This window comes from Lepisma saccharinum, chromosome 17, assembly GCF_977018435.1.
Source record: "Lepisma saccharinum chromosome 17, izLepSacc3.1, whole genome shotgun sequence".
Lineage (NCBI taxonomy): Eukaryota > Metazoa > Arthropoda > Insecta > Zygentoma > Lepismatidae > Lepisma > Lepisma saccharinum.
The window spans coordinates 61714855-61727882 of NC_139245.1; positions in this window are offsets into that span (position 1 = coordinate 61714855).

Below are 13028 nucleotides of genomic sequence, written 5' to 3' on the forward strand. Positions count from 1 at the left end.
TCGTATTCAAAACAAATGCTGCTATAGTAGCATTTTTGAATTTGAATTTTTGAAGTTGTCCTTCGGATTCAAAACTTTCTGAAGGTCCTTCAAAACGATACATAACCTAGACTACGAAATCGCATCGTTTCCGTTGAATTTGGTGAAAGTGCTACTGAGGCGTCAACCTGTAATAGCATTTTTGAATTCGTTATTACGAAAAACTGAATCGGATTCAAAACTTTTTAAAGGTTGTTCAAAACTATACAAAACCCATAGATCATCCTGGCATAGGAATTTTTCGAATTCAAAACCAATGCTGCTACAGTAGCACTTTTGAATTTGAATTTTTGAAGTTGTCCTTCGGATTCAAAACTTTCTGAAGGTTGTTCAAAACGATACATAACCTAGACTAAGAAATGGCATCGTTTCCGTTGAATTTGGTGAAAGAGCTACTGAGGCGTCAACCTGTAGTAGCATTTTTGAATTCGTTATTACGAAAAACTGAATCGGATTCAAAACTTTTTAAAGGTTGTTCAAAACTATACAAAACCCATAGATCATCCTTGCATGGGAATTTTTCGAATTCAAAACAAGTGCTGCTATAGTAGCATTTTTTAATTTGAATTTTTGAAGTTGTCCTTCGGATTCAAAACTTTCTGAAGGTTGTTCAAAACGATACATAACCTAGACTACGAAATCGCATCGTTTCCGTTGAATTTGGTGAAAGAGCTACTGAGACGTCAACCTGTAGTAGCATTTTTGAATTCGTTATTACGAAAAACTGAATCGGATTCAAAACTTTTTAAAGGATGTTCAAAACTATACAAAACCCATAGATCATCCTGGCATAGGAATTTTTCGAATTCAAAACAAGTGCTGCTATAGTAGCATTTTTGAATTTGAATTTTTGAAGTTGTCCTTCGGATTCAAAACTTTCTGAAGGTTGTACAAAACGATACAAAACCTAGACTACGAAATGGCATCGTTTCCGTTGAATTCGGTGAAAGTGCTACTGAGGCGTCAACCTGTAGTAGCATTTTTGAATTCGTTATTACGAAAAACTGAATCGGATTCAAAACTTTTTAAAGGTTGTTCAAAACTATACAAAACCCATAGATCATCCTTGCATGGGAATTTTTCGAATTCAAAACAAGTGCTGCTATAGTAGCATTTTTGAATTTGAATTTTTGAAGTTGTCCTTCGGATTCAAAACTTTCTGAAGGTTGTTCAAAACGATACATAACCTAGACTACGAAATGGCATCGTTTCCGTTGAATTTGGTGAAAGTGCTACTGAGGCGTCAACCTGTACTAGCATTTTTGAATTCGTTATTACGAAAAACTGAATCGGATTCAGAACTTTTTAAAGGTTGTTCAAAACTATACAAAACCCATAGATCATCCTGGAATAGGAATTTTTCGAATTCAAAACAAGTGCTGCTATAGTAGCATTTTTGAATTTGAATTTTTGAAGTTGTCCTTCGGATTCAAAACTTTCTGAAGGTTGTTCAAAACGATACATAACCTAGACTACGAAATGGCATCGTTTCCGTTGAATTTGGTGAAAGTGCTACTGAGGCGTCAACCTGTAGTAGCATTTTTGAATTCGTTATTACGAAAAACTGAATCGGATTCAAAACTTATTAAAGGTTGTTCAAAACTATACAAAACCCATAGATCATCCTGGCATGGGAATTTTTCGAATTCAAAACAAGTGCTGCTATAGTAGCATTTTTGAATTTGAATTTTTGAAGTTGTCCTTCGGATTCAAAACTTTCTGAAGGTTGTTCAAAACGATACATAACATAGACTACGAAATCGCATCGTTTCCGTTGAATTTGGTGAAAGAGCTACTGAGACGTCAACCTGTAGTAGCATTTTTGAATTCGTTATTACGAAAAACTGAATCGGATTAAAAACTTCTTAAAGGTTGTTCAAAACTATACAAAACCCATAGATCATCCTGGCATAGGAATTTTTCGAATTCAAAACAAGTGCTACTATAGTAGCATTTTTTAATTTGAATTTTTGAAGTTGTCCTTCGGATTCAAAACTTTCTGAAGGTTGTTCAAAACGATACATAACCTAGACTACGAAATGGCATCGTTTCCGTTGAATTTGTTGAAAGTGCTACTGAGGCGTCAACATGTAGTAGCATTTTTGAATTCGTTATTACGAAAAACTGAATCGGATTCAAAACTTTTTAAAGGTTGTTCATAACTATACAAAACCCATAGATCATCCTGGCATAGGAATTTTTCGAATTCAAAACAAGTGCTGCTATAGTAGCATTTTTGAATTTGAATTTTTGAAGTTGTCCTTCGGATTCAAAACTTTCTGAAGGTTGTTCAAAACGATACATAACCTAGACTACGAAATGGCATCGTTTCCGTTGAATTTGGTGAAAGTGCTACTGAGGCGTCAACCTGTAGTAGCATTTTTGAATTCGTTATTACGAGAAACTGAATCGGATTCAAAATTTTTTAAAGGTTGTTTAAAACTATACAAAACCCATAGATCATCCTGGCATAGGAATTTTTCGAATTCAAAACAAGTGCTGCTATAGTAGCATTTTTGAATTTGAAATTTGAAGTTGTCCTTCGTATTCAAAACTTTCTGAAGGTTGTACAAAACGATACATAACCTAGACTACGAAATGGCATCGTTTCCGTTGAATTTGGTGAAAGTGCTACTGAGGCGTCAACCTGTAGTAGCATTTTTGAATTCGTTATTACGAAAAACTGATTCGGATTCAAAACTTTTTAAAGGTTGTTCAAAATATACAAAACCCATAGATCATCCTGGCATAGGAATTTTTCGAATTCAAAACAAGTGCTGCTATAGTAGCATTTTAGAATTAGAACTTTTGAAGTTGTCCTTCGGATTCAAAACTTTCTGAAGGTTGTTCAAAACGATACATAACATAGACTACGAAATCGCATCGTTTCCGTTGAATTTGGTGAAAGTGCTACTGGGGCGTCAACCTGTAGTAGCATTTTTGAATTCGTTATTACGAAAAACTGAATCGGATTCAAAACTTTTTAAAGGTTGTTCAAAACTATGCAAAACCCATAGATCATCCTGGCATAGGAATTTTTCGTATTCAAAACAAATGCTGCTATAGTAGCATTTTTGAATTTTAATTTTTGAAGTTGTCCTTCGGATTCAAAACTTTCTGAAGGTCGTTCAAAACGATACATAACCTAGACTACGAAATCGCATCGTTTCCGTTGAATTTGGTGAAAGTGCTACTGAGGCGTCAACCTGTAGTAGCATTTTTGAATTCGTTATTACGAAAAACTGAATCGGATTCAAAACTTTTTAAAGGTTGTTCAAAACTATACAAAACCCATAGATCATCCTGGCATAGGAATTTTTCGAATTCAAAACAAGTGCTGCTATAGTAGCATTTCAGAATTAGAATTTTTGAAGTTGTCCTTCGGATTCAAAACTTTCTGAAGGTTGTTCAAAACGATACATAACATAGACTACGAAATCGCATCGTTTCCGTTGAATTTGGTGAAAGTGCTACTGAGGCGTCAACCTGTAGTAGCATTTTTGAATTCGTTATTACGAAAAACTGAATCGGATTCAAAACTTTTTAAAGGTTGTTCAAAACTATACAAAACCCATAGATCATCCTGGAATAGGAATTTTTCGAATTCAAAACAAGTGCTGCTATAGTAGCATTTTTGAATTTGAATTTTTGAAGTTGTCCTTCGGATTCAAAACTTTCTGAAGGTTGTTCAAAACGATACATAACCTAGACTACGAAATGGCATCGTTTCCGTTGAATTTGGTGAAAGTGCTACTGAGGCGTCAACCTGTAGTAGCATTTTTGAATTCGTTATTACGAAAAACTGAATCGGATTCAAAACTTATTAAAGGTTGTTCAAAACTATACAAAACCCATAGATCATCCTGGCATAGGAATTTTTCGAATTCAAAACAAGTGCTGCTATAGTAGCATTTTTGAATTTGAATTTTTGAAGTTGTCCTTCGGATTCAAAACTTTCTGAAGGTTGTTCAAAACGATACATAACATAGACTACGAAATCGCATCGTTTCCGTTGAATTTGGTGAAAGAGCTACTGAGACGTCAACCTGTAGTAGCATTTTTGAATTCGTTATTACGAAAAACTGAATCGGATTAAAAACTTCTTAAAGGTTGTTCAAAACTATACAAAACCCATAGATCATCCTGGCATAGGAATTTTTCGAATTCAAAACAAGTGCTACTATAGTAGCATTTTTTAATTTGAATTTTTGAAGTTGTCCTTCGGATTCAAAACTTTCTGAAGGTTGTTCAAAACGATACATAACCTAGACTACGAAATGGCATCGTTTCCGTTGAATTTGTTGAAAGTGCTACTGAGGCGTCAACATGTAGTAGCATTTTTGAATTCGTTATTACGAAAAACTGAATCGGATTCAAAACTTTTTAAAGGTTGTTCATAACTATACAAAACCCATAGATCATCCTGGCATAGGAATTTTTCGAATTCAAAACAAGTGCTGCTATAGTAGCATTTTTGAATTTGAATTTTTGAAGTTGTCCTTCGGATTCAAAACTTTCTGAAGGTTGTTCAAAACGATACATAACCTAGACTACGAAATGGCATCGTTTCCGTTGAATTTGGTGAAAGTGCTACTGAGGCGTCAACCTGTAGTAGCATTTTTGAATTCGTTATTACGAGAAACTGAATCGGATTCAAAATTTTTTAAAGGTTGTTTAAAACTATACAAAACCCATAGATCATCCTGGCATAGGAATTTTTCGAATTCAAAACAAGTGCTGCTATAGTAGCATTTTTGAATTTGAAATTTGAAGTTGTCCTTCGTATTCAAAACTTTCTGAAGGTTGTACAAAACGATACATAACCTAGACTACGAAATGGCATCGTTTCTGTTGAATTTGGTGAAAGTGCTACTGAGGCGTCAACCTGTAGTAGCATTTTTGAATTCGTTATTACGAAAAACTGATTCGGATTCAAAACTTTTTAAAGGTTGTTCAAAATATACAAAACCCATAGATCATCCTGGCATAGGAATTTTTCGAATTCAAAACAAGTGCTGCTATAGTAGCATTTTAGAATTAGAACTTTTGAAGTTGTCCTTCGGATTCAAAACTTTCTGAAGGTTGTTCAAAACGATACATAACATAGACTACGAAATCGCATCGTTTCCGTTGAATTTGGTGAAAGTGCTACTGAGGCGTCAACCTGTAGTAGCATTTTTGAATTCGTTATTACGAAAAACTGAATCGGATTCAAAACTTTTTAAAGGTTGTTCAAAACTATGCAAAACCCATAGATCATCCTGGCATAGGAATTTTTCGTATTCAAAACAAATGCTGCTATAGTAGCATTTTTGAATTTTAATTTTTGAAGTTGTCCTTCGGATTCAAAACTTTCTGAAGGTCGTTCAAAACGATACATAACCTAGACTACGAAATCGCATCGTTTCCGTTGAATTTGGTGAAAGTGCTACTGAGGCGTCAACCTGTAGTAGCATTTTTGAATTCGTTATTACGAAAAACTGAATCGGATTCAAAACTTTTTAAAGGTTGTTCAAAACTATACAAAACCCATAGATCATCCTGGCATAGGAATTTTTCGAATTCAAAACAAGTGCTGCTATAGTAGCTTTTCAGAATTAGAATTTTTGAAGTTGTCCTTCGGATTCAAAACTTTCTGAAGGTTGTTCAAAACGATACATAACATAGACTACGAAATCGCATCGTTTCCGTTGAATTTGGTGAAAGTGCTACTGAGGCGTCAACCTGTAGTAGCATTTTTTAATTCGTTATTACGAAAAACTGAATCGGATTCAAAACTTTTTAAAGGTTGTTCAAAACTATACAAAACCCATAGATCATCCTGGAATAGGAATTTTTCGAATTCAAAACAAGTGCTGCTATAGTAGCATTTTTGAATTTGAATTTTTGAAGTTGTCCTTCGGATTCAAAACTTTCTGAAGGTTGTTCAAAACGATACATAACCTAGACTACGAAATGGCATCGTTTCCGTTGAATTTGGTGAAAGTGCTACTGAGGCGTCAACCTGTAGTAGCATTTTTGAATTCGTTATTACGAAAAACTGAATCGGATTCAAAACTTATTAAAGGTTGTTCAAAACTATACAAAACCCATAGATCATCCTGGCATAGGAATTTTTCGAATTCAAAACAAGTGCTGCTATAGTAGCATTTTTGAATTTGAATTTTTGAAGTTGTCCTTCGGATTCAAAACTTTCTGAAGGTTGTTCAAAACGATACATAACCTAGACTACGAAATGGCATCGTTTCCGTTGAATTTTGTGAAAGTGCTACTGAGGCGTCAACCTGTAGTAGCATTTTTGAATTCGTTATTACGAAAAACTGAATCGGATTCAAAATTTTTTAAAGGTTGTTTAAAACTATACAAAACCCATAGATCATCCTGGCATAGGAATTTTTCGAATTCAAAACAAGTGCTGCTATAGTAGCATTTTTGAATTTGAATTTTTGAAGTTGTCCTTCGTATTCAAAACTTTCTGAAGGTTGTTCAAAACGATACATAACCTAGACTACGAAATGGCATCGTTTCCGTTGAATTTTGTGAAAGTGCTACTGAGGCGTCAACCTGTAGTAGCATTTTTGAATTCGTTATTACGAAAAACTGATTCGGATTCAAAACTTTTTAAAGGTTGTTCAAAACTATACAAAACCCATAGATCATCCTGGCATAGGAATTTTTCGAATTCAAAACAAGTGCTGCTATAGTAGCATTTTAGAATTAGAATTTTTGAAGTTGTCCTTCGGATTCAAAACTTTCTGAAGGTTGTTTAAAACGATACATAACATAGACTACGAAATCGCATCGTTTCCGTTGAATTTGGTGAAAGTGCTACTGAGGCGTCAACCTGTAGTAGCATTTTTGAATTCGTTATTACGAAAAACTGAATCGGATTCAAAACTTTTTAAAGGTTGTTCAAAACTATGCAAAACTCATAGATCATCCTGGCATAGGAATTTTTCGTATTCAAAACAAATGCTGCTATAGTAGCATTTTTGAATTTGAATTTTTGAAGTTGTCCTTCGGATTCAAAACTTTCTGAAGGTCCTTCAAAACGATACATAACCTAGACTACGAAATCGCATCGTTTCCGTTGAATTTGGTGAAAGTGCTACTGAGGCGTCAACCTGTAATAGCATTTTTGAATTCGTTATTACGAAAAACTGAATCGGATTCAAAACTTTTTAAAGGTTGTTCAAAACTATACAAAACCCATAGATCATCCTGGCATAGGAATTTTTCGAATTCAAAACCAATGCTGCTACAGTAGCACTTTTGAATTTGAATTTTTGAAGTTGTCCTTCGGATTCAAAACTTTCTGAAGGTTGTTCAAAACGATACATAACCTAGACTAAGAAATGGCATCGTTTCCGTTGAATTTGGTGAAAGAGCTACTGAGGCGTCAACCTGTAGTAGCATTTTTGAATTCGTTATTACGAAAAACTGAATCGGATTCAAAACTTTTTAAAGGTTGTTCAAAACTATACAAAACCCATAGATCATCCTTGCATAGGAATTTTTCGAATTCAAAACAAGTGCTGCTATAGTAGCATTTTTTAATTTGAATTTTTGAAGTTGTCCTTCGGATTCAAAACTTTCTGAAGGTTGTTCAAAACGATACATAACCTAGACTACGAAATCGCATCGTTTCCGTTGAATTTGGTGAAAGAGCTACTGAGACGTCAACCTGTAGTAGCATTTTTGAATTCGTTATTACGAAAAACTGAATCGGATTCAAAACTTTTTAAAGGATGTTCAAAACTATACAAAACCCATAGATCATCCTGGCATAGGAATTTTTCGAATTCAAAACAAGTGCTGCTATAGTAGCATTTTTGAATTTGAATTTTTGAAGTTGTCCTTCGGATTCAAAACTTTCTGAAGGTTGTACAAAACGATACAAAACCTAGACTACGAAATGGCATCGTTTCCGTTGAATTCGGTGAAAGTGCTACTGAGGCGTCAACCTGTAGTAGCATTTTTGAATTCGTTATTACGAAAAACTGAATCGGATTCAAAACTTTTTAAAGGTTGTTCAAAACTATACAAAACCCATAGATCATCCTTGCATGGGAATTTTTCGAATTCAAAACAAGTGCTGCTATAGTAGCATTTTTGAATTTGAATTTTTGAAGTTGTCCTTCGGATTCAAAACTTTCTGAAGGTTGTTCAAAACGATACATAACCTAGACTACGAAATGGCATCGTTTCCGTTGAATTTGGTGAAAGTGCTACTGAGGCGTCAACCTGTACTAGCATTTTTGAATTCGTTATTACGAAAAACTGAATCGGATTCAGAACTTTTTAAAGGTTGTTCAAAACTATACAAAACCCATAGATCATCCTGGAATAGGAATTTTTCGAATTCAAAACAAGTGCTGCTATAGTAGCATTTTTGAATTTGAATTTTTGAAGTTGTCCTTCGGATTCAAAACTTTCTGAAGGTTGTTCAAAACGATACATAACCTAGACTACGAAATGGCATCGTTTCCGTTGAATTTGGTGAAAGTGCTACTGAGGCGTCAACCTGTAGTAGCATTTTTGAATTCGTTATTACGAAAAACTGAATCGGATTCAAAACTTATTAAAGGTTGTTCAAAACTATACAAAACCCATAGATCATCCTGGCATGGGAATTTTTCGAATTCAAAACAAGTGCTGCTATAGTAGCATTTTTGAATTTGAATTTTTGAAGTTGTCCTTCGGATTCAAAACTTTCTGAAGGTTGTTCAAAACGATACATAACATAGACTACGAAATCGCATCGTTTCCGTTGAATTTGGTGAAAGAGCTACTGAGACGTCAACCTGTAGTAGCATTTTTGAATTCGTTATTACGAAAAACTGAATCGGATTAAAAACTTCTTAAAGGTTGTTCAAAACTATACAAAACCCATAGATCATCCTGGCATAGGAATTTTTCGAATTCAAAACAAGTGCTACTATAGTAGCATTTTTTAATTTGAATTTTTGAAGTTGTCCTTCGGATTCAAAACTTTCTGAAGGTTGTTCAAAACGATACATAACCTAGACTACGAAATGGCATCGTTTCCGTTGAATTTGTTGAAAGTGCTACTGAGGCGTCAACATGTAGTAGCATTTTTGAATTCGTTATTACGAAAAACTGAATCGGATTCAAAACTTTTTAAAGGTTGTTCATAACTATACAAAACCCATAGATCATCCTGGCATAGGAATTTTTCGAATTCAAAACAAGTGCTGCTATAGTAGCATTTTTGAATTTGAATTTTTGAAGTTGTCCTTCGGATTCAAAACTTTCTGAAGGTTGTTCAAAACGATACATAACCTAGACTACGAAATGGCATCGTTTCCGTTGAATTTGGTGAAAGTGCTACTGAGGCGTCAACCTGTAGTAGCATTTTTGAATTCGTTATTACGAGAAACTGAATCGGATTCAAAATTTTTTAAAGGTTGTTTAAAACTATACAAAACCCATAGATCATCCTGGCATAGGAATTTTTCGAATTCAAAACAAGTGCTGCTATAGTAGCATTTTTGAATTTGAAATTTGAAGTTGTCCTTCGTATTCAAAACTTTCTGAAGGTTGTACAAAACGATACATAACCTAGACTACGAAATGGCATCGTTTCCGTTGAATTTGGTGAAAGTGCTACTGAGGCGTCAACCTGTAGTAGCATTTTTGAATTCGTTATTACGAAAAACTGATTCGGATTCAAAACTTTTTAAAGGTTGTTCAAAAATATACAAAACCCATAGATCATCCTGGCATAGGAATTTTTCGAATTCAAAACAAGTGCTGCTATAGTAGCATTTTAGAATTAGAACTTTTGAAGTTGTCCTTCGGATTCAAAACTTTCTGAAGGTTGTTCAAAACGATACATAACATAGACTACGAAATCGCATCGTTTCCGTTGAATTTGGTGAAAGTGCTACTGAGGCGTCAACCTGTAGTAGCATTTTTGAATTCGTTATTACGAAAAACTGAATCGGATTCAAAACTTTTTAAAGGTTGTTCAAAACTATGCAAAACCCATAGATCATCCTGGCATAGGAATTTTTCGTATTCAAAACAAATGCTGCTATAGTAGCATTTTTGAATTTTAATTTTTGAAGTTGTCCTTCGGATTCAAAACTTTCTGAAGGTCGTTCAAAACGATACATAACCTAGACTACGAAATCGCATCGTTTCCGTTGAATTTGGTGAAAGTGCTACTGAGGCGTCAACCTGTAGTAGCATTTTTGAATTCGTTATTACGAAAAACTGAATCGGATTCAAAACTTTTTAAAGGTTGTTCAAAACTATACAAAACCCATAGATCATCCTGGCATAGGAATTTTTCGAATTCAAAACAAGTGCTGCTATAGTAGCATTTCAGAATTAGAATTTTTGAAGTTGTCCTTCGGATTCAAAACTTTCTGAAGGTTGTTCAAAACGATACATAACATAGACTACGAAATCGCATCGTTTCCGTTGAATTTGGTGAAAGTGCTACTGAGGCGTCAACCTGTAGTAGCATTTTTGAATTCGTTATTACGAAAAACTGAATCGGATTCAAAACTTATTAAAGGTTGTTCAAAACTATACAAAACCCATAGATCATCCTGGCATGGGAATTTTTCGAATTCAAAACAAGTGCTGCTATAGTAGCATTTTTGAATTTGAATTTTTGAAGTTGTCCTTCGGATTCAAAACTTTCTGAAGGTTGTTCAAAACGATACATAACATAGACTACGAAATCGCATCGTTTCCGTTGAATTTGGTGAAAGTGCTACTGAGGCGTCAACCTGTAGTAGCATTTTTGAATTCGTTATTACGAAAAACTGATTCGGATTCAAAACTTTTTAAAGGTTGTTCAAAACTATACAAAACCCATAGATCATCCTGGCATAGGAATTTTTCGAATTCAAAACAAGTGCTGCTATAGTAGCATTTTAGAATTAGAATTTTAGAAGTTGTCCTTCGGATTCAAAACTTTATGAAGGTTGTTCAAAACGATACATAACATAGACTACGAAATCGCATCGTTTCCGTTGAATTTGGTGAAAGTGCTACTGAGGCGTCAACCTGTAGTAGCATTTTTGAATTCGTTATTACGAAAAACTGAATCGGATTCAAAACTTTTTAAAGGTTGTTCAAAACTATGCAAAACCCATAGATCATCCTGGCATAGGAATTTTTCGTATTCAAAACAAATGCTGCTATAGTAGCATTTTTGAATTTGAATTTTTGAAGTTGTCCTTCGGATTCAAAACTTTCTGAAGGTCGTTCAAAACGATACATAACCTAGACTACGAAATCGCATCGTTTCCGTTGAATTTGGTGAAAGTGCTACTGAGGCGTCAACCTGTAGTAGCATTTTTGAATTCGTTATTACGAAAAACTGAATCGGATTCAAAACTTTTTAAAGGTTGTTCAAAACTATACAAAACCCATAGATCATCCTGGCATAGGAATTTTTCGAATTCAAAACCAATGCTGCTATAGTAGCACTTTTGAATTTGAATTTTTGAAGTTGTCCTTCGGATTCAAAACTTTCTGAAGGTTGTTCAAAACGATACATAACCTAGACTACGAAATGGCATCGTTTCCGTTGAATTTGGTGAAAGAGCTACTGAGGCGTCAACCTGTAGTAGCATTTTTGAATTCGTTATTACGAAAAACTGAATCGGATTCAAAACTTTTTAAAGGTTGTTCAAAACTATACAAAACCCATAGATCATCCTTGCATAGGAATTTTTCGAATTCAAAACAAGTGCTGCTATAGTAGCATTTTTGAATTTGAATTTTTGAAGTTGTCCTTCGGATTCAAAACTTTCTGAAGGTTGTTCAAAACGATACATAACATAGACTACGAAATCGCATCGTTTCCGTTGAATTTGGTGAAAGTGCTACTGAGGCGTCAACCTGTAGTAGCATTTTTGAATTCGTTATTACGAAAAACTGAATCGGATTCAAAACTTTTTAAAGGTTGTTCAAAACTATGCAAAACCCATAGATCATCCTGGCATAGGAATTTTTCGTATTCAAAACAAATGCTGCTATAGTAGCATTTTTGAATTTGAATTTTTGAAGTTGTCCTTCGGATTCAAAACTTTCTGAAGGTCGTTCAAAACGATACATAACCTAGACTACGAAATCGCATCGTTTCCGTTGAATTTGGTGAAAGTGCTACTGAGGCGTCAACCTGTAATAGCATTTTTGAATTCGTTATTACGAAAAACTGAATCGGATTCAAAACTTTTTAAAGGTTGTTCAAAACTATACAAAACCCATAGATCATCCTGGCATAGGAATTTTTCGAATTCAAAACCAATGCTGCTACAGTAGCACTTTTGAATTTGAATTTTTGAAGTTGTCCTTCGGATTCAAAACTTTCTGAAGGTTGTTCAAAACGATACATAACCTAGACTAAGAAATGGCATCGTTTCCGTTGAATTTGGTGAAAGAGCTACTGAGGCGTCAACCTGTAGTAGCATTTTTGAATTCGTTATTACGAAAAACTGAATCGGATTCAAAACTTTTTAAAGGTTGTTCAAAACTATACAAAACCCATAGATCATCCTTGCATAGGAATTTTTCGAATTCAAAACAAGTGCTGCTATAGTAGCATTTTTTAATTTGAATTTTTGAAGTTGTCCTTCGGATTCAAAACTTTCTGAAGGTTGTTCAAAACGATACATAACCTAGACTACGAAATCGCATCGTTTCCGTTGAATTTGGTGAAAGAGCTACTGAGACGTCAACCTGTAGTAGCATTTTTGAATTCGTTATTACGAAAAACTGAATCGGATTCAAAACTTTTTAAAGGATGTTCAAAACTATACAAAACCCATAGATCATCCTGGCATAGGAATTTTTCGAATTCAAAACAAGTGCTGCTATAGTAGCATTTTTGAATTTGAATTTTTGAAGTTGTCCTTCGGATTCAAAACTTTCTGAAGGTTGTACAAAACGATACAAAACCTAGACTACGAAATGGCATCGTTTCCGTTGAATTCGGTGAAAGTGCT